This window comes from Emys orbicularis, chromosome 3 (assembly GCF_028017835.1).
Source record: "Emys orbicularis isolate rEmyOrb1 chromosome 3, rEmyOrb1.hap1, whole genome shotgun sequence".
Classification (NCBI taxonomy): domain Eukaryota; kingdom Metazoa; phylum Chordata; order Testudines; family Emydidae; genus Emys; species Emys orbicularis.
Window position 1 is genome coordinate 190,341,557 of NC_088685.1, and position 23,130 is coordinate 190,364,686.

The following is a 23,130-nucleotide window of genomic DNA, read 5'->3' on the forward strand; positions in this document are numbered from 1 at the left end:
GTTTGTAGTTGGAAACGCCGTCCCCAAACATATGGGCGTAGCTTTTCCAGCGCGTACACAATGGCGTAGCATTCCTTTTCGCTGATTGACCAGTGGCTTTCCCTCTCAGACAGTTTCTTGCTGAGAAACACGACAGGATAGAATTCTTGATCCGGTCCTTCCTGCATTAAAACTGCTCCCACGCCTCGCTCGGACGCATCTGTGGTTACTAGGAACGGTTTGTCAAAGTCTGGGGCCCTTAGCACAGGGTCAGACATGAGGGTTGCCTTAAGCTGGTTAAAGGCCTTTTGACACTTATCAGTCCACTGAACTGCATTTGGCTGTTTCTTTCTGGTTAGGTCTGTCAGCGGGGCGGCGATTTGGCTGTAGTGTGGTACAAATCGCCTATAATATCCGGCCAAGCCTAAGAAGGATTGGACCTGTTTCTTTGACTTTGGAACCGGCCACTTTTGGATAGCATCCACTTTGGCCTGTAGGGGATTTATAGTTCCTTGACCCACCTGGTGCCCCAGGTATGTCACTCTGTTTTGGCCTATTTGACACTTTTTAGCCTTAACAGTTAGTCCTGCCTGCCGGATGCGCTCGAAGACTTTTTTCAGGTGCTCCAGGTGTTCTGTCCATGAATCAGAAAAAATGGCCACATCATCGAGATAGGCAACTGCAGATTCTCCCAATCCCGCTAAGAGACCATCTACAAGTCTTTGGAAGGTGGCGGGTGCATTTCGCAACCCGAAAGGGAGTACATTGAATTCATACACCCCTGCCTGGGTGACGAAGGCGGACCTTTCCTTAGCGGGTTCATCTAGTGGTACTTGCCAGTACCCTTTGGTTAAGTCCAAAGTAGAGATGAATTGGGCATGTCCCAATTTTTCCAATAGCTCATCTGTGCGTGGCATTGGATAGTTGTCAGGACGAGTTACAGCATTTAGCTTACGGGAGTCCACGCAAAAGCGTATTTCCCCATCTGGTTTGGGAACTAGAACCACTGGAGATGCCCATGCACTGGTAGAGGGGCGGATTATACCCATCTATAGCATGTCCTGGATCTCCCTTTGTATAGCAGTTTGGGCATGAGGTGACTCCCGGTAGGGTGGGGTTCTAATTGGGTGAGCATTACCTGTGTCAATGGAGTGGTATGCCCGTTCGGTCCGTCCTGGAGTGGCTGAGAAAATCGGTGCAAAGCTTGTGCACAGCTCCTTGATCTGCTGTCGCTGCAGACGTCCCAGGGTCGTGGAGAGGTTCACCTCTTCCACGCCACCATTCCTTTTTCCTTCGTAGTAGACACCTGCAGGCCACTCCACGTCATCTGTTTCCTGGGCTGTAAACTGGCAAACGTTTAATTCTCTGGAATAAAAGGGCTTGAGAGAATTAACATGGTATGCCTTAGGCTTTATGTTGGAGGTGGGGGAGGCTATGAGATAGTTAACAGCTCCTAGGCGCTCCTGGACCGTGAATGGTCCTTCCCACAACGCTTCCATTTTATGGGCCTGGAGCGCCTTTAAGACCATGACTTGGTCTCCTACTTTGAAGGACCGTTCTCTGGAATGTTTATCATACCAGGCCTTTTGCTCTTCCTGAGCATCCTTTAGGTTTTCTTTAGCAAGGGCTAAAGAGTGTCGGAGGGTGCTTTGTAGGTTGCTTACAAAGTCTAGAATGTTAGTTCCTGGAGAAGGCGTAAACCCCTCCCATTGCTGCTTCACCAACTGTAATGGCCCCTTAACCTCGCGGCCATACACAAGTTCAAATGGTGAAAACCCTAAACTGGGATGTGGTACAGCCCTGTAGGCAAAAAGCAACTGCTGCAACACTAGGTCCCAATCATTGGAGTGTTCATTTACGAATTTACGTATCATGGCCCCCAAAGTTCCATTAAACCTCTCCACCAGACCATTGGTTTGATGGTGATGAGGGGTGGCAACCAAGTGATTCACCCCATGAGCTTCCCACAGGTTTTTCATGTTCCCTGCCAGGAAATTAGTTCCCGAGTTTGTAAGGATGTCGGAGGGCCAACCTACCCTGGCAAAAATGTCTTCTAATGCCTGGCACACACTTTTAGCCTTGGTGTTGCTTAAGGGTATAGCTTCCGGCCATCGGGTAGCAAAATCCATGAAAGTCAGTACGTACTGCTTTCCTCTGGGTGTCTTCTTTGGGAAAGGACCCAGAATATCCACAGCTACTCGCTGAAATGGGACCTCAATTATGGGTAGTGGCTGGAGAGGGGCTTTAACCTGGTCTTGGGGCTTTCCCACTCGTTGGCACACCTCACAAGACCGGACATAATTAGCAACGTCCTTGCCCATTCCCTCCCAGTGGAAGGACTTCCCCAACCGGTCTTTGGTTCTGTTCACCCCAGAATGGCCACTGGGATGATCATGGGCTAAGCTCAAGAGCTTTACCCGATACTTAGTGGGAACTACCAACTGTCTTTGAGGATGCCAGTCTTCCTGGTGCCCACCAGAAAGAGTCTCCTTGTATAAAAGTCCTTGTTCTACAACAAACCGGGATCGGTTAGAAGAGCTGAGAGGTGGTGGGGTGCTCCGCGCCGCCTCCCAAGCTTTCTGAAGGCTGTCATCTGCTTCCTGCTCGGCCTGGAACTGTTCCCTTGATGCTGGAGACATCAGTTCCTCCTTGGACTGTGGACTGGGGCTTGGTCCCTCTGGAAGCGATGTAGGGGCTGGGGTTTTTTCCATTGACTGTGAACCGCTGCCCGCTGGTGCACTATGTGGTATCTCAGGCTCTGGCTGAGCCTCTTGGGTAAGGTTATCTGCTGCTTCCACCAGTTCAGGCTCGCTGGTGTCCTCTGGCATTGGAGTTGTAGACGGGGTTGCAAGCGCTGGACTCAGTGCTGGCAATGGTTCTGGTGCTGGTTGCGTTGCCAGTTCCGGTTCCGGGCCTGGCTTTGGCTGGGTCTCTGGGATTGGATCCACTACGGCTGTTGCAGTCGTTGGCAGGGGATCCGGTTCCACCACCTTTGTTTGGGTCTCTGGTAACACAGACGGGGCCCTGGTGGACGGCTCAGGAACAGGGATGGGGGTGAAAGCTTGCTTAGCCTGGCTGCGGGTGACTATTCCCACCCTCTTGGCTAGCTTCACATGGTTGGCCAAGTCTTCCCCCAGCAGCATGGGGATGGGATAATTGTCATAGACTGCAAAAGTCCACATTCCTGACCAGCCCTTGTACTGGACATGCAACTGGGCTGTAGGCAAGGTTACAGACTGTGACACGAAGGGTTGAATTGTCACTGTAGCCTCCGGGTTGATGAGTTTGGGGTCCACTAGGGATTGGTGGATAGTTGACACTTGTGCCCCAGTGTCCCTCCAAGCGATAACCTTCTTTCCGCCCACTCTCAAGGTTTCCCTTCGCTCCGAGGGTATGAGAGAGGCATCTGGGTCTGGGGATCTTTGGTGTGATTGTGGTGTAATGAACTGTAATCGGTTGGGGTTCTTGGGGCAGTGAGCCTTTATATGTCCCAGTTCATTACATTTAAAAGATCGCCCTGCTAAGGTATCACCGGGGCGACGTTGGTTGCTGGAGACTGGTGTGGTGGGGTGAGAAGGCGTCTGGGGTTTCCCTTGGGATGTGGGTGGGGCCTTGGGTTGTCCCCGGTGATAAGGTTTTGTTTCGGCTTGCCCCTTCTGATATTCGCTCCAACTGCTACTCGCTTTTTTCTTTTCTGTCACCTCCACCCATTTGGCTCCAATCTCCCCCGCCTCGGTTACAGTTTTGGGCTTCCCATCTAGGATGTACCTTTCTATTTCCTCAGGAACACCCTCTAAAAACTGCTCCATTTTTACTAGGGAAAGCAGATCTTCCAGAGATTTAACATTTGCTCCTGATACCCAGGCATCACAATTTTTGTCAATGTGGTAGGCATGCCGGGTAAATGACACATCTGGTTTCCACCTTAGGGCTCTGAACCGCCGACGGGCATGCTCGGGTGTTAGCCCCATTCTGAGTCTGGCCTTGTTTTTAAAAAGTTCATAACTGTTCATGTGTTCCTTAGGCATTTCAGCCGCCACTTCTGCTAAGGGTCCACTGAGCTGCGGCCTCAGCTCTACCATGTACTGGTCTGCAGCGATGCTGTATCCAAGGCAGGCCCTTTCAAAATTTTCTAAGAAGGCCTCAGTATCATCGCCTGCCTTGTAGGTGGGGAATTTTCTGGGATGGGAAGTGGTACCTGGAGAGGAGTTGCTAGGATGGTCTGATGCATTCTGCTTAGCCCTTGCTGCTTCCAGTTCATGCTTCCTTTCTTTTTCTCTCGCCTCCTCTTTGGCTTTTTCCAGCTCCATCTCTCTCTTGTGGGCCTCCTCTTTGGCTTTTTCTTCTCTTTTATGGGCCTCCTCTTTGGCCTCCTCTTCAAGTTTTTTAATTTGAAGCAGTCTCTGATGTTTTCTTTCATTTTCTTCTGCTTCTAGTTTGGCCAGTTCTATTTTGTTAGCTACTTCTTTGGTAGTCATTTTCCTGTTTTCTTGTGCTGGGTCACCCCCTCTGCAGTTGACTGAAACTGGGATGTACTTAGCTCTGGCTGCTGCTGAGTTAACAGAGACTTTCTAACAAGCTACTCCCGAGGATGTAAAAAGAAAAAAAAAACAATTCAGCCTGTAAATTCCTTTTACCAGTCAAAGTTTGCTCACTGATTGAACCGTTCTCTTAACAAAGGACCTTGTTAAAAAAAAAACTTAACACCTCTGCCTTCAGGCAAGGAGAGATAAGATATGCATCTACCTTCAGCTCTGCTTTCCAAGCAGCTAGAAGAAAAAAAAAAAATCTCTTACTGGCTTTTGGGTTTAAAACGATCTCCACCGCTGTGCCACCATGTCAAGGCTGTATCCCCACTTTGAACTTTAGGGTACAAATGTAGGGGCCTGCATGAGGACTTCTAAGCTTAACTACCAGCTTAGTTCTGGTCCGCTGCCACCATTCCCTACCCTGGGAAGCTTTTAGAAACCTTTCACCAATTCCCTGGTGAATACAGATCCAAACTCCTTGGATCTTAAACAAGGAGAAATTGACCCTTCCCCCCTCCTTCCTTTCACCAACTCCTGGTGAATACAGATCCAAACCCCCTTTGGATCTTAAAACAAGGAGAAATCAATCAGGTTCTTAAAAAGAAGGCTTTTAATTAAAGAAAAAGGTAAAAATCATCTCTGTAAAATCAGTATGGAAAATAACTTTACAGGGTAATCAAACTTAAAGAGCTCAGAGGACTCCCCTCTGTCTTAGCTTCAAAGTGTAGCAAACAAAGATAAACACTCTAGTAAAAGGTACATTTACAAGTTGAGAAAACAAAGTAAATCTAAGACGCCTTGCCTGGCTTTTACTTACAATTTTGAAATAAGAGAGACTTGTTTAGAAAGATGGGGAGAACCTGGATTGATGTCTGGTCCCTCTCAGTCCCAAGAGCGAACAACCCCTTAAAACAGAGCACACACAAAAGCCTTCCCCCCCCCCCCCCAAGATTTGAAAGTATCTTGTCCCCTTATTGGTCCTCTGGGTCAGGTGTCAGCCAGGTTACCCGAGCTTCTTAACCCTTTACAGGTAAAAGGATTTTGGAGTCTCTGACCAGGAGGGATTTTAGTACTGTACACAGGAGAGCTGTTACCCTTCCCTTTATAGTTATGACAATGGGTTTAGAGGTCAATTTATGGAGACATTCAAAGTGAGATGCAAACTGCAAATTCACCCACATGTGACAGTTACAGAAAAAGGAAGGGTGCAAATGGGAAATTCTCTCTCTCCTTATTTAAGTGTAAAATAAAAAGCACCAAATACCCTTTCTAACTTCAGGGCCCAATTTTACCACATTTACTTACATTGCATTCTACTTACTCAAATGAGCAGTCCTATTAAGTTCAATGGAGATATTTACATGAGCTATGAGACTACTTGCATTAGTGAGTACTACTCAACATAAGTAAGGGTTGCAGAATTGTATCTTCATGGTGAAGTTTACCCCTTTGCAAAGAGCCAGCACAAGGCCTAGATAAAAGTTCATCCTTTGTGAACTGCCTAGGTCCCTGCACTTGGGTTCTGTCTGCTGCCTAGCAAGCAAATAGCTCTACTTCTAAAACAGTTGACTCAGAAGGGATTGATGGGGTTGTAGATCTATAGTTCACAATTGTCAGCTTATTACTAACTGAAAAATACATATGTGAAAATTCTCAATTTCCTTTGTTGCTCAAAATAGTATTTGATATAAATGACTGTGATGCTCTGTACCTCGGGGGGAACACCCATGGGGAACACCCATGTTCATCCTTGTAAAATGATTGTGTGCTATCCAATGCAAAGTTTGTCATGTTGGGTTTCTTTGGAAGGCTCATGATGCAATGAGCATTGTTGTTACAGTGATGTTATAGTAATTGTTACACTAATGTTATAGGTTATATAACTATGTATATAGTTACAAAAATGTATCCTCATGGCTTAAAATAAGCCCAGGCATAAACTCTCCAAGAGCAGAGAGGCATTTCACACCTAATCAGGGCAGGTATGAGACAAACCCTCCCAGCCTCACAGGAACAAAGGACCCTGGCCTAGGTAGCAACAAAAGGATCTGTTCAAGTGAGTTACCCCACTTCCTTTGGTCAGTATGGGACTGTGATGTGGTAATGCTCACCTGACTCTGAAGCGGGAGGGGGGAGGCAAAGCTAAGAGGGAAGAAAGGACATGATAAAAGGGAGAGACGTTTGCCATGCTCTCTCTCTCTCTTCCACCTACAACTACAGACACCACAGAAAGTGAATGAAGTGCTGATCAAAGGGGAGAGCCTGGCTGAAGAGCAACCAGCCAGCTTCTGGTGAGAAGCCTCTAAGTTTGTAAGGACACTGAAAATGTTAAGATCAGCTTAGAATGCGTTTTGCTTTTATTTCATTTGACCAAATCTGACTTGTTATGCTTTGACTCATAATCACTTAAAATTTATCTTTGTAGTTAATAAATCTTTATGTTTATTCTACTTGAAGCAGTGTGTTTGGTTTGAAGTGTATCAGAGATTCCCCTGCGGATAACAAGCCTGGTACATATCAATTTCTTTGTTAAATTGATGAACTCAGATAAGCTTGCAGCATCCAGCGGGCATAACTGGACAATGCAAGACAGAGGTTCCTAGGGTTGTGTCTGGGACCGGAGATACTGACTTGTGTCATTTGGTTGCACAATCCAAGGAGCAGCTCAATCAAGGCTTGTAAGTGACCTAGCAGATCACAGGTGCGGATAACACCAGAGGGGAATGTCACAATGACATATTTAATTTATCCATACAATAGATCTGGCACAGGCAGCACCAGTATAAGCTTCTACTTCTGTGCCTCATCCTAGACCTAGATAAATCACCTGATGGCAGAGAGGGTAGTTCAGTTTCCATGCTTACATTCAGTTCTTGTGTTTTCTGCTGAAACTAAAATTAGTGCAGATTTTCTTCAAGTGTACCGAAACTGAACTGAGACCACTCTCTCATTTCACATAGGCCACGATAGCCATGAAATTATAATGATTTTCAAATTAAGTATTATTGACGTGGGCTGGATTCAGACCAGTGATGTGGAGGTAAAAGGCCCATAAGCCAACTATTTTTAATTCCATAACCCATTTATCCTCTTTTATGCCTTCCTACGTGGCAAGTCTGATTTCATTTGAACAGCTGCATTTTATACCCAAGCTTGAAGCTGCTCTTGTGTGAAACTCAACCTAGATCACACACATTTGTTCTGTTTCCTGACAACCATCTAAAATGTGTGTGAGAAAACAATTTAAGTCAGTTTCAAGAGTACAGTGAAGGTGACATAAGTATCATTATTAAAAAATCTAAAGTTTCACTGCATGTGAATAAGCACTTAAAACAATGTATGAGGGTTGGGTTTTATGTTTGTTCTAACATTTTTGCTTCCTGGGGACAAACAATTCATCCATGTGCAACTTTTAGTCAGCCTTTGTATAGTAATATAATAAAGAATGATTTAGTGGCAGCAAGGTAGTTTGATTAAATTACAGGTGGTGCTAAAACAGAACACAGGCAGGCTTTCCCCTATGGAATGAATGGGTCAAATTCTACCCTTACTTACACCTATTTAGCCCCATTGAAGTTAATGGATTGTACATATGTTAAGTGAAGGCAAAATTGGGCCCAGTGGACCAAGTCATACATATAAAAATCAGGAGGACTGCACTGCTTTACCCGGGTTGAATTTAGTCCAGTGTCATAACTTCAAGTCTTGAACTTCACCTTGAACTAGGATAGTTATCCCTGAATACTACTTCTGATCAAGTGAAGGTTGTGGAGACAGTAAGGTGGAGGAGCATGGGCCAGGTTCCCTGGTGTAACTCCACTGAAGTCAACTGAATTGCACAAGGGATGAATTTGAGCCATTGGTATTTAAACATATGATCTACCCTCACCAGCCTTCATCCTTTCATCCAGTTTCTTTTATTAGCACCCATAATACATGAGCATCTCCAAAGTACTTAAGAAAGACATAATACTTTTCTATTCTTTCCTACCATGTAGTAGTAAGTCTCTAGAACATATGTGAAATAGATTATTAAAAACTGAATGTTATGCAAATACAACGCTGAATGGTTTTGACATCTTTAGGAAGCTTAAAATGAATTTAGCAAGTTACTTAAGAAATTAATCAAAAGTAGGCCCATGGTCCAAAGCTTTTATTCATACTAAAAATAATGGGTCACATTCTCTGCATAATTCCATTATCTTTAGTGGCGTTTCACTCATGTCACCAGCAAAGAATCTGACCTAAAATATTTTACTAAAAGCAAAATTCACATACATTCATTCATTGCATACTGGAAGAGAAAACATCTTTTTATTTTCTGTACTGCAAATAACAGCAATTTAGTTGAACAAGTTGTTTCTTTATCATCTTATCTGCAGTTCTAAAATGGTTTTTATTTTTTGTTGGCCACAATAATGGATTAAAAGTTCCCTTAAAATGTATATTTTCAGACTACAGAGAACCTATTTGTAACAATTTAAATAATTTTAACACAGTCATAATGACAGCACAAATTGAAATTTCACTAATCACTGATTTTGACTTTTAGAAGTAAATAAGAAATATATATATTAGTTCTTTTTTAAATATAATCCTTCATATGCTGTACCACAGAATGGTTGTATGTGTGGTCAGTCACCACCTAAAGAGAAAGGAAAGTGTTTTTATTTAAAGAGGAAGTGACTTAATATCTTGGAGGAAGGTAAGGAGGAAGTTCCAAGTGGATTGAGCAATCCAAGTCAATAGGCTGTAGAAACTACAGTTCCTAAGTACTTAATATATGCTGTACAACAGCAATTCTATTAATTGTTTAGAAAGACATTTTAGTCTTATAAAAATTTACAGTAGTAGTTAGAGCCCACTGTAGATATTCAACTGGATCATTTGAAAACTGAAAGGAAAGTTTTCATATGGAGCAAACTTGGAAAAATAAAGCATTTTATAATTAAAAAAGAAATATACTGGCTAATATTTTTCAATTTCCTTTGGCAGTGTTGAAGATTTTTAGTGTTTAGAAGTGTTTTATAAGGGCATTCTTCTTCACGTCCCAGTGTGACCTTCTGCTCAATCCTACACTAAAGTAATATCAGAGTCTACTGCTAGGAAAATAATTGTAATTTTACAAATCCAGCATTATGACTTTACAGCTGGATCACACAGGATGGGCATTTGGCCTGTGATGGAGGACATTTGGCCTGTGATGGCTTAAACACAAATGTGTGGTAGTTTAAAAACAAAGTGTTCGGTTGCAGGACTAGATGCAGCTCTGTCCCCTTTCTGGTCTTTCTCAGCACACTCCCTCACATCTCAGCCTCATGGCTTTACCTCTCATTAGGAGGAATTCTGCATTTCTCCCCCTCTTAGTCCTGGCTCTGGGTATTGACCATTCTTATCCAGCAAGTGTGACTGAGTTCAGACACCTGCAGTTCTTCCCTTCAGGAGTTTGTGACCAGTGGTATACACTGACAAAATAGCCTTCTTGAAACAAAGTATTGTGTATTTTAACAGTAGGAACAAAGCATTTAGAGAAAAAGGATTTTAAAAAAAATCTACTCTCATGTCTATCCTACCAAGAAGTTTTACCATCCCCTGATGGTAACGGATGCAGGCCTATCTTCTTCAGACATACCCTGCTGGGGTCTGTGTATCACTCTGGTTCCCTCAAACAATTACTCCCCTCTCCTGAAGGAGAGTCCCTAAACCCTGCTATAGTTCTTTTGATCTCTTATGTTCCCAGGCCTTTTTCTGTCCTGGCATTTTCTTTTAACAACCCTCAAGTGTTTGCTGAGGGATGACTTATCTTGAGCCATTCTTTCTCTCTCCTGTTTGTTTCCCTCCCCCCCCCCGCCCCAATAGCTCCCTGTAACAAGGGGGACATCTGAATGCCCCCTCATGGCATGAGGTGGCTCAGCAGTGTCCTGCTTCAGTATCCCTCCTCTCTGGTAACCCAATAACTTACTTCAGGCTCTCTTGACTCAGTAATACCCTCCTTGGGGCTGGTTTGTTATAAAAACAAAAGTCCCAAACATATAGTCCATTTCTCACCCCAGTGCAACATTAGAACTCCTGACATCTCATCCCTCAATGCCACATAATGGTGCCTTTGGCCACACCCAGACTCTGTCAGTCCTGTTCTGTCCCTCTGACCCAGAACAGCCACCCCAGCCCATACAGCTGTGCATTGTGGAAACCCCCAGAGTTTCTCTGCTGGGAACATCCCTCACTCCCACTGGTCCTCTCACTGTTCTTCTGTATCTAGCTCTTCAACCTTGAAGATGTCAGCAGGTAAGCTCCTCCACGACTCTCCTGCCTTTAGCCCTCTGCAGCCCTTGGCTCTGGCTCTCTGGCTTACATCCAAGATGTTAACTCCAACCCTGCTCTCTAGCCTTCTGCTCACTCTGGCTTGGGGATGCCAGCCAGCAAACTCCTCTTGCTGCTCTCTTAGCTTCAGCCTTTCTCCCAGGAACCACTCACATGCAATCTCTGGCCCCGCTCATCTCTTTCTCCCAAGTAGCCCTGCCGCACTGGGTCTCTTCCTGGCCAAGGTGCCTTCTTTTAAGTTCAAATTGGAAGCAGTGGATGAGGCACAGGTGCATTGTCCCTACTCCCTCTTAAAGGCCCAGTGTTAACCTATGATACCCCCCTATTAAACCAATGTAGTCATACAGCAAATATTCCAATAATCAGGTCAACATACAGTATTCTAGATTAATACATTATTGCAAAGCAGCTCCAAATCAATCACACAAGGTAAAAAAAATGCTTAAACTATTTTGTGCTTCTCCAGTCTTGAACTGGGTCAATCCATCAGTATAAGTGAAAGCAGTTTAAGGGCTGCTATAAATTACACCATCTTCCAAGTTCCAAGGAGCATTTAAGGCAGCTGTGAATTGCTGGGTACAGGGACTCCTTTCTCCTGGCCACACCCTCTACCACAGCCCCCAGGAGGGGCTTGGAATAGGAGCTGCTATGGTTGCTTTATGCACTGGGGGATTTTTCTGTAGCTACATCAGCTTTAGGGCTTGCTTCGCAATGACAGCATTGCACGAAGCTACCCAAACACAATGGAGAATATGGACCAAAAAATATCCTCACTATTATAGCAGCAGCACCTTGTCTAAATGAAAACATGTTTATACATGTACACATAGGCGTGCGCAGCACATTTCATTAGGGTGTGCACCCAGGGAATTTTTTTTTTTTAAAGGCGAACATCATAAAGGTTGGGGTGGGGGAGGGAGTGCGGGGTGTGGGAGGGGGTGCTATGTGCAGGAAGGGGCTCAGGGAAGGGGGTTGGGGTGCAGGAGGGGTGTGGCAGGGGGCTCAGGGCAGGGGGCTGGGGTGCAGGGTGTGGCAGGGGGCTCAGGACAGGAAGTTGGGATGCAGGAGGGGTACAGGGTGTAGGCAGGGGGCTCAGGGCAGGGGGTTGGGGTGAGAGGTGCAGGAAGGGGCTCAGGGCAAGGGATTGGGACAGAGGAGGGGTGTATGAGGGGGCTCAGGGAAGGGGGTTGGGGTGCAGGAAAGGTACAGGGTGCAGGCAGGGGGCTCAGGGCAGGGGATTGGGGTGCATGGTGTGGCAGGGGGCTCAGGACAGGGAGTTGGGGTGCAGGAGGGGTGCGGCAGGGGGCTCAGGACAGGGAGTTGGGGTGCAGGAGGGTAGGCTGTTTGCAAGCAGGCCCGGGGCTGGGGATCTGGGCTCCCCCGTCCCGGCAGGCAGGCTCGGGGGCCAGGCAGAGGGGGCCGGGCTGGGCGCTTGGGGCCAGGCTGGGCAGAGGCAGCTGGGGTGGATCGCAGAGGGGCCGGGCTGCTCCCAGGGCTGGACTCAAGGCCGAGGGTGCCGGGCTGGAGCCCCCGAACAGGGCCGGGGAGCTGAGCTTGCAGCCGGGCTGCGGGGGGGCCTGTGGGCCGGGCTCGCCTCCTGCCCCAGGCCTGCTGGCTCCTGGGCCCCACTTAAGGTGGGCTGGACTCAGGGGCGGCCTGACCCCCCCCGGGTGGTGCCCGGGCCCCCGGCCAGCGCAGGGAGCCGCAGGCGGGTTTGCGGCCCTGGGCGCTGGAGGGGGGCACCTGCCTTGGGGGGGGGCCTGTGGCAGCATCCCCGCGAGCCCCGTGGGCCACCTTAAGTGGCTGTGTTGGTGCTGCCGGGTGGGAGGCTGCCAGCGAGGACATGGGGCTATTAAAGCAGCCAGCCCAGCCCTGGGGAAGGGGAGCCCGGCTCAACAGGGTGCAGGCCAGGGGCTCAGGGCAGGGAGGAGGGGGTGCAGGAGGGGTTTGGGCTCCGGCCCGGCGCCGCTTACCCGCAGCGGCACGCTCCCTGCCTGCCAGTGCCCCATGCCGCGCCGCTCACCACGTCCCCGCGCAGCCCCGAGGGAGGGGGAGGGGGGCAGCACAGGGCTCTGCACGCTGCCCTTGCCACGCCTCCAGGTACCTCCCCTGAAGCTCCCATTGGCCGCGGTTCCCCATTCCCGGCCAATGGGAGCTTCGGGAGGCGGTGCCTGGAGCAACCCCCTGGCCCTAGAGACATGGTGCCCTGATGGCCGCTTCTGAAAGCAGCGCGGGGCCTGCGGCACCATGGGGGGCAAATCCCGCAGGCCGGATCCAAAGCCCTGAGGGGCCGGATCCGGATCCGGCCCATGGGCATTAGGGTGTGCTCGGGCACACCCAGCACACCCCATGTGCATGCCTATGCATGTACATTTTATTCAAAGGGATATTGGAGTGTTTCTGTTTTTTAGCTAAGTAATATAGTAAATAAAATATACTTAGAAATATTACCTTATTCTTCACATATATTCACAGTAACAACATGGAGATGAGAAGTATAAGGAAAGTTTTTGTTCGTTATTAGATAGGGTGCTTGTTCTTTGTTATATCTAGTTAAAACAATATCTACCACAGATAAGATCATGTGGGTAAGAAGGTTTTAGCATGTAGTTACCCTAAACTAAAGAAAAAAAATCTGAACATCTGTATCATATAAGATCGTCCTTGACAACTGAGAAATACAGCAAATATCAGAAGTTTCAGAACACCGAAGATGAGCTCTGTGAAGCTTGAAAGCTTCTACCTTCCACCAACAGAAGTTGGTCCAATAAGAGATATTACCTCATCAATCTTCTCTCTCATAATACAGCCAGTCGTTTCTCTTACTGCCTGTTATTATAAAGTAAAGTTTATCATTATATCATAATTATAAAATAACTTAGTTTTGTATAGCATCTTTCATTTGAAAGGACCCCACGATGACTTGCAACCTTAAACTGACATTAAAATCATAAACAAGGAACACTTTATCTACCATCAAAATGTACCTGCCTCTGAAGTGAAGCCTAGCAACCATTTAATAGTGCACAACACTTCACAGTAAGTGAGAACATGACATAAAGAATGTATCAAATTGAAACTCCAGGGGAATTTTAGGTAAATAGAAGTAATTAACCAAGTTGGATTTTGGCCAGGCCAACCTTACTCTTACAAAAAGAACCAGGTGATCTTTAAAGACAAGTGGTTAAGACATCAATTTTATATCTTGTTCAACTTTTAAGATCTAACTTTTAAGATCTAACAGTATCAGGTGAGGCCGAAGGTAAACCTTGACCTGATAGACTGAACAGGGAGGCTCTGATACCAGAGTGCTCAACTTGCTGTGGCAAATTGCCAGCACTATTATGATGGGTCCCACACTTTCTCCTCTTGTGGGGGTTCAGGGCACCATTTCTCACCCCTGAACTGGGGTATCAACTGTCCCACTAGTGTCCAAGAAAAGGGGAGTGGAGAGGGAGGGCCCAGGGCCCACCCTCTACTACGGGTCCCAGCCCAGGGGCCCTAGGGATAGCAGTAAACCACTTGAACTAGTGATTCCTTCCCCTGGGCTGCTTCCCTCTCCAGCCCTTCAGCTTGTGGGGCTTCCTGCCCTCTCTCTGCTTGGGCCAAGTTTCTCCCAACCCCTTGTGTCTTTAGAGTCCCTCTGCTCTGCACAAGCCAGGTTTCCCTTTACCTCGGGTCTTGGTCTTCTGGCCCGCCACAGCACTTCTCCAAACTGCTCTCCTCCAAACTGCTCTCCACTCCAACACCAAACCACTCTGCTTCAACTCCTTCAAACTGCTCTCCTCCAAACTGTTCTTCCCTCCAACACCAAACCACTCTGCTTCAACTCCTTCAAACTGCTCTCTGCTCCAACACCAAACCACTCTGCTTCAACTCCTCCAACTGTCTGATTGGAGCAGGGGGGTTTTATCAGGTGACTGGCTTCAGGTGCTCTAATTGGCTTAATTGGTTTCAGGTGCTCTAATTAATCTGTAGCGGCCTCTCTTCCCTCTACAGGGAATAAAGCTTTCATCATCCTGGGGCTTACATATCTCCTATCTATCACTCTCCTGCTGCCCTCTGGCCATGCTATATCACATTGCCCACTCTCCTCACTGAGGTAATTATGATTGAGAATGCCACCTTCACAGAGAACTGGAGTAGAGAACAAGTTCCAAGTAGTTCAAAGGATGGCTCCATTAACTTTGCTAATACCAGTTTCAGATCCCATGGCAGGTAGGTTCTTGCACCTGTGGATATGATCTGTCCAGCCCTTTCAAAAACCTGATAGTGATGGGATTGGAAAATAGAGATCTGTTATTCACCAACGGGTGGAAAGCTGAGATGGGTGCCAGATGAACCCTGATAGAGCTAACTGCTAGTAGTCCAATATGTGATGGGTGGGAGCTTGCTCCAGAGAAACACCTTTCTGGTGGGACCAGATGGAAAAACACTTCCATTTAGCCAGGTAAGTACTCCTGCTTGAAGGCTTTCTATTCTTAGAAGTACTTCTTGTACGTTCTTTAAGAAAGCTTTTTCCAACAGTGTTAGCTATGAAGCATCCATGCTGCCAAGTGTATGGACTACAGGCTGGCATGGAGGAGGCATCCTGGGAAACCACATCTGGGTCCAGAAGGAGAGACAGTAGAGGTCTAACTAACAAGGCTAGTAGGTTCGAGAACCAGTGTTGCCAAGGCCACGCTGGTGCTATAAGTATGAGGTGATCATGGTCTTGTTTGGTCTTGGATAAAGCTCTGGGAAATAGCAGAATCAGAGGGAAGGCATACAGTAGGCCATTCTTCCAGGGCAACAGGAAGACATCTGTCAATCACCCTGGGTTGTGACCCACACACACACCCAGGAACAAAACTGATAGCTCTTTCTGTTGACGCTTGTTGCAGGTGGGTCCACTTGGGGGTTCCCCAACAGATGGAAGATGGATCAGGCCACGTCCAGAAGCAGTGACCACTCAGGGTGATTGGTGAAGGACCTGCTCAGATGATCTGCCAGTGTATTCTGAACTCCTGGAAGTTAAGCAGCTCTCAGATGAATGGAGTTGGCTTGCAGAATTCCCAAAAGAGAATCACCTCCTGGCACAGTTGACGGGATCCTCCTTGTCTGTTCACATAAAATATAGTTGCTGTGTTATCTGTTAATGCTAGCAGATTCCTCCCCAACCCCTTGATATTTGGAAGGAAGGCCAAACAAGCTAGATGGACCACTCACAATTTCCTGATGTTTATATGTGCCTTCAAGCCTTGGATAGACCAAAGACTGCAGGGATCCTATGTGCACTCTTGGATCAATACATCTGTGACTAAAGTGAGCACTGGCTGTGGGGAGGCAAAAGGGACCCCCACACTTTCAGAGGGTCTGTCCACCAATCCAGAGAGGACAAGATTAGGATTGGTTCTCAGATCTCCATATCTAGATTATGATGGCTCAGGGAATACCCCAAAGCTAGCCATCCTTGTAGCTTTCTGAGGTGCAGTCTGCCATGTGCCCTAGGAACCTGAGGCAGCTGCATACTGTGATGACTGGATGTGCTTTTAGTTCCAGAATTATGTCCCATGGTGTTTCAAACCTCTATTGCAATAGAAAAGCTTTGGCCTTCGTAAGTCCAGGACCATACCAATAAATTTTTTACTCTGAACTGGTTTCAGAACTGATTTGTCCACGTTGACTAGGAGCTCCAGCATGCCAAAAGTGGACTGGATAATGGCTATACTGGACAGTACCTGTCCTGGCCTCTCACTAGTCAGTGATCCAGGTAAGGGAATACATGGACACTTGACTTTCAAAGGAACACTGCTACCACCACCATGCACTTGGTGAAGATATGAGGAGCTGCTGACAGGCCAAATGAAAGCACTGTAGATTGGTAGTAAATTCATTTTACCACTAATCTGTGAAGAAGTACTTCCTTATGTTTGTTGTAAACCTGCTACCTATTAATTGCATTGGGTGACCACTGGTTCGTGTTCTGTGATAGAGTAAATAACACTTCCTTATTCACTTTCTCTGTACCATTCATGATTTTATAAATCTCTATCACATCCCCCTCCCCCAATTCATCTGTCTTCCAAAGTGAACAGTTTCAATCTTTTCAATCTGTCCTCATATGGGAAGCAATTCCATACTCCTAATCATTTTTGTTCCTCTTCTCTGTATTTTTCCCAATTCTAATATATATTTTTTGAGGTGGAACAACCAGAACTGCACACATTATTCAAGGTGTGGGCGTACTATGAATTTATATATTGGCATTTTATTTTCTGTCATATCTATCCCTTTCCTAATGGTTCCTAACATTGTCAGCCTTTTTGACTGCCACTGCACATTGAGCAAATGTTTTCACAGAACTACCCACGATGACTCCAATATCTCTTTCTTGAATGTAACAGCTAATTTAGACCTATCTTTTAACCAGTTACTGGCCCATGAGAGGACCTTCCTTCTTTTCCCATGATTCCTTACTTTGCTTTAGAGCCTTTGGTGAGGGACCTTGTAAAAGGCTTCCTGAAAGTCCAAGTACGTTATATCCACTGGATCACCTTTGTCCACATGTTTGTTGACACCCTCAAAGAATTCTAATAGATTGGTGAGGCATGTTGATTCTTCCCCAACATATTGTGTTCATCTATGTGTCTAATAATTCTGTTCTTTACTATAGTTTCAACCAATTTTCCTGGTACTAAAGTTAGGCTTACATGCCTGTACTTGCCAGCATTGCCTCTGGAGCCTTTTTTTTTTTAAATCAGCCAGCCATCTGGTACAGAAGTTGATTTAAGCAATAGGCTAGACAGCACAGTTAGTAGTTCTGCAATTTCATATTTGAGTTCCTTCAGAACTCTTGGGTGAATACCATATGTTCCTGATGACTTACTACTGTTTAATTTATCAATTTGTTCCCAAACCACATCTACTGAAAACTCTAGCTGGGACAGTTCCTCAGATTTGTCACCTAAAAAGAATAGCTCTGGGATGGGAATCTCCCTCATATCCTCTGCCGTGAAGACGGATGCAAAGAATTAATTGGCTTCCTTAAGTGTTCCTTTAGCACCTTGATCATCTACTAGCCCCGTTGACTGTTTGGCAGGCTTCCTGATTCTGATGTACTTAAAAAAATTGCTGTTAGTTTTTGCATCTTTTGCTCATTGCTCTTCAAATTCTTTTTTTGGCCTGACTAATTATACTTTTACATTTAACTTGCCAGAATTTATGTTCCTTTCTATTTTCCTCAGTAGGATTTGACTTCCAGTTTTTGAGTGGATGTCTTTGTGTCCCCTTCCTCTATGGCCACCCGCTGGAAGGAGTGATTGGACCTCCTGCTGAAGGAGAAGTCTTGTGAAAGTAGTACCTGAAAAGGGGCAGGGAATGGGGGTGAGAAGGGGTAATAGAAACCCCAAAGCCACTGTGGTTAAGACCCACTTTTCTGAGGTGATGTGGGACCAAGTACTTAGGAAGTGGGATAAACAATTGGCAAATAGAAGGCGAGAAGTGGATGGCACTCTGGGGACTAGCAGTCTGTTCTCGACCAACACATCAAACACTTGTTTGAATGAAGTTGCTGGATGACAGAAACCTGAAATTGAAGAAGAGGGTAGTGGTGGCAGTCACCTCCTGTAATTTCTGCCCCTTTTTCTTGATAGGTCTTGGGACTGAGGCATAAAGCCCAGATATCTGTGGGTCTACTGCATATGGAACTGCTTCCTTTTTGTCACCAGCATGTTTCCAAGCAACTTCGGTATTGCTCTAGAATCCTGTAGGCTATGGAGCCTATGATCTGTCTTGCCAAAAAAAGGGAAGGACCTCCAAATGGGATGTCTTTGATGGTCTGCTGGACCTCTGGAGGGAGGCCAAATGGCTGCAACCATGAATTATAGTTATGGCAGACTTGAGATGCTTATTCAGCTGCATCCAACCCGGCCTGAAGGGCTGTTCTGGCCGCTAGCTTGCCCTCCTCCACCATTGCAGTGAATTGCTGGCTGAAGTCATCCAGTAACTTGTCCTTGAACTTCAATATGTTATCCCACAAGGTGAACTCATACCGACTGAGAAGTGCCTGTTGATTTGCAATCCTAAATTGCAGACCCCCTGTAGAATAAAGTTTTCAACCAAAAAGGTCCAGCTTCTTTGAGTCCTTTCCTTTTGGTGTTGATGCCTGGTGTCCCTGCCTCTCCCACTCATCAGCTTTGGCAACATACCCAGTGCGAGATGTATGCGAGATGTATGTACAGATGCTCAAATCCCTTAGAAGGGACATAGTATCTCTTCTCTGCCCTTTTCACTATTGGGGAAGAGGTATGATGGAGTCTGCCACAATGCTTTGACCAGCTCCATAATATCCTCATTGATTGCGAGAGCCACTCTGGTGGGTCTGCTGAAGCCAAATATCCACCAGCTTGTGGGATTTCTCGCAGACTTCCTCCACTTGGATATCCAGGACTATGGCTACTCTTTTTAGCAAGACCTGATGAGCTCTATAACCATCTGGTGAAGAAGAGTCACTCACTACCTCTACTATCTTATCTAGTGATAAGGAAGAGGAAGTATACAGATGTTGAAACAGTTTGCTCTATCTCCTGTGCTAGAGGAACCACCAGAGTGGTTTCCACCTGCTCAGCCCCAGTTCTGGTACCAATGACAGAAAGATGTTGTCTCTGGTGCCTATGCTCTCAATGCATACCCGAGGAGACAGACTGTGATGGATGAGGGGAAACCCCCTGGGATCCAGAAAGGCTATTGACAAGGTCTTGGGACCCAACCCTGACCCGGCCATTGCCCCTTGTCTGGTGGACACTGCTGAGGCTGCTGTGGCAACCATAGGACATAAGTCTCCAAAGGAGGATGCATGTCTCATCTAGACTGAGACACATAGAATCCAACCTCCAAGTCTGAAGATGAAGAATCTGAGTCCCCCGATAAATGGGAAGCAGGATCTGTTGGTACTGGAGAGAGATAGCCAGAACCTGAAGATAATGGTACCTGAGAAATCATAGCTAGTTTCCCTCTCTGTTATACCAATAGAATAAAAACCAGCAGGATCTTATTAAGAGGGATAAGGCAAAGATGCCACATTTATTGTAAATATAATGATAAAGCAAAAGATAAAAGCAAACAACGTTGTTTGACTACTTATTCCTATCACTACTTATTCCTTATACACACACACACATATATATAGATAGATAGATTCATTCACACAATCATTCATTCAAGTTCTGTATAGGTGTTATAGTTACCAGCCTAGAAGTTGCTCATGCCAAGTTACTGGCCAGGTAGCTTGGTCATGAGGATGGAGCCGAGTCTGTGTCAGATGCACCTGATGCTCCTGGAGGTTGGCAGCAGAACCAGAGAGACTCAAAGTCCTCAGTCTTGAGAGTCCATTCTTATAGGATTTAATTCCTATGTTAGTCTATGGGAGCTGTTTCATCCTGCTGTTGCTGACTCAATCAACAGATGGCACACATTCCTGTCCAAAGTGGCACATTCCTGGTGGCTCCACACTGTCCAAAGTTTGTGTTTCTCATCCTTCCAGGTGATGGGGTGGATCCCAGTTTACCCTCCGGGGGTTTTCTGGTCATCCACTTGACACATTCTTCGGCCGATGGATACTTCCTTTCTAGGCTGGCACCTCCCTAACCATCCATGTATATCAAGCATTCATCAGCATACATTCCATACCTTAACCATGTTTTAATTTACTGTCTCCACCACTTTCGGGGTGTGTGCTAATTCATTTGAGACTCCCGGCCCTTTAATCACAGAGGGTGGGGGTCTGTCCTAGGAGCCGTTGAATGAAGTGAAAGTTACTTAACAGCTTATAGTGTTTGTTTACATTGTATCACTTACTTCAAGAACAAAGTCAGTTAACTTGTTTGTAAGTTTTACATAGTAGTAAAGTATCTTTCACAGAATAGATATAATCAATGGTTTCTACAGACAGTAGCTTACAAGTTTTAACAGAAGACCCAAGAGATTTTTGTACTTGGTGAAACTGTTGGATTTTAAAGTGTGGGGGCCAAATTATGAGGGGGTCACTGTCTCTTGGGGGAATCACTGTTAGTACCTTCTTTAATATCCCTACATCTCAACAGTACTGTCTTCCAAGGTAAGGAAAGTGTAGGTGGCATCAGCATTGCATGTTTCAGAGGAGCCAGAGTAGGGTCCCTAGGCATTGATACTGGCTGAAATCCTTCCTGTACTACCAGAGAAACTGGCACCAAGAGGTTAAGTGGCTCCCTAGCAGCTGCATATGCCTCCAGTGTCAATAGTACCACTAATGCCTCTTGGTTCTGAAGTGCTGGGAGATAGCCTGAAGAAGCTGCAGTGAGCACTTCCGTGGTCAGTCTTGATGGATCTGGCACAGGTTCTGGAGTTGACGACCCCTTCGTCACTGAAGAGTGTTTTGGGGAGTGCCTCCTTTCAGTGTCCCTTCCAGAGCTTTTGCCTTTAGAAGGCTTCAAGTAATGGGGAACTTATTAAGCAAGGTACCAAGACCCTGCAGGTCTTGTGCCTCTTCCTCAGCAGCAGAAACAGCAATTGAGCTCTCGACTGAGATGACTCAGGAAGAGCATTCTGGACCTATGCTGATGTACCAGTGCCCCATTCTGGCTCTGAGGATGGACAGAGTGCTGCCTCCGTAAGAATACAATTAAACCTGGCTGCTCTGTCCTTTTTTTGAGCAAGGCTTAAATCAGGGGTGGGGAACCTATGGCCCATGGGCTGGATCCGGCCCATTGCTTAATTTCATCCAGCCCGCAGCCCCGTAGGTTCTCTTCCCCTACCCTAAGGGGTAGTGAGGACATGGGGCTTTGTAGTGTTGGCCACCAGGGCCCTGGGCAGGGGATGGGGGAAGGCAACGGTGGCAGCTGCGCCTCCTCCTCAGCACTGGCCCCACTTATGGCGACGCTGGGCACATCTGGGCTTCTCCTCGTCCGGCAGCCACCACTGACCTGAGCACCCAGCCCGACACTCCATTAGCATGTCCCTCTTCCTTCCTGGCCTCAGAGGCAGGCGCAGCCCCGGTGAAGGCAGCGCCGAGCCCCAGCAGCAGCCAGGGCATGTCCAAGGAGGGGGCCTGGAAGAACAGGCCTGTCAAGCTGTGACTGACAGGTGAGGAGGGACCGGGGGAGGCCCAGGACTGAGCATAGGCCCTGCCAAGCCCCAGGTCTGATCCACTGCCAGTCGTGGGGACAGGAGGAGGGAGTGGGAAGAAGGAGGCAGTGGTGGAGGTGAGAAGGGGGCTGGGGGCCAAGAGCCAGGCTTTGTGAGGTGACGGGAAGGGGGTAGGTGGCTGGGGGAGAAACCTGGTTTGTGGGGGTACAGGCTGCTTTGGGGAGAAAGGGCCTAAGACAGTAGCACTTTTAACTTTTTTCAAATAGCATTTTTAGTGCATGCAGTCTACCATCATTGTTACTTATTCAAATGTGTTGATGGTGGAGTGGGTGGTAGGGTAATGTTTGCATTGGCATGGCAACCGGCGACTAATTTTTGAATCTTGTGTATATGACGTGGTTGTCATTTCCTCCCGATCGTGCAGCACTTTTCTTCATCTCAACATTCATTTTTCAGCTACTGTACACTGTTGTTGCGGGTTGCTTAAAGATTAAAACAGTGTTCCAACCCTGTATGCTTCCTTTTTAAAATGGCTACTGCAAACAATAGAAGAAAAGTAGATGCGGCCTGCGATTGAGTTTTTTCTGTGGTTCAATGGCTCCTGATAGAAAAAAGGTTCCCCACCCCTGGCTTAAATTCTTTACAAAAGTGACATTTGTCACTCACATGGGATTCCCCCAAGCATTTAAGGTAGCTGGGGTGTGTGTCACTCCCCAGCACCAGTTTGCTGCATGAGCAACATGATTTAAACCCTGGAGACTGAGGCATAGCTCTGGCATTGGTACCGATACTGAAAATTGAACCAGTTAATCTAAAGACCTAAACACTGAAACTTATATCTACCCAACCACTACCCTAACATAGACTATCTAAAACCGTAACTATGGGACTATATGTAAAAATGGGTATATATTACAAGGAATGAGGGAAGAACTTGCAGTAGCAAGGTTGTAATTGCTCCAACAACAATCATAGGCAGTAAGAAGGAATTGAGTGGGATCGGGGTGGCTCCACCCTTTATACCTGCATGCAGCAGCAGTGGGCACTTGAGTCATCTAGATGGATACCACTGAGGGGAAAAATCTACAACAGCCAAGCACTGGGCACACATTCAGTGGAATGGACATGCGCAATCACTCAAAGAAGAAAGGGACATTTTTCATGAGAACCATGCTGGTGAAACTGCTGCAGGCTA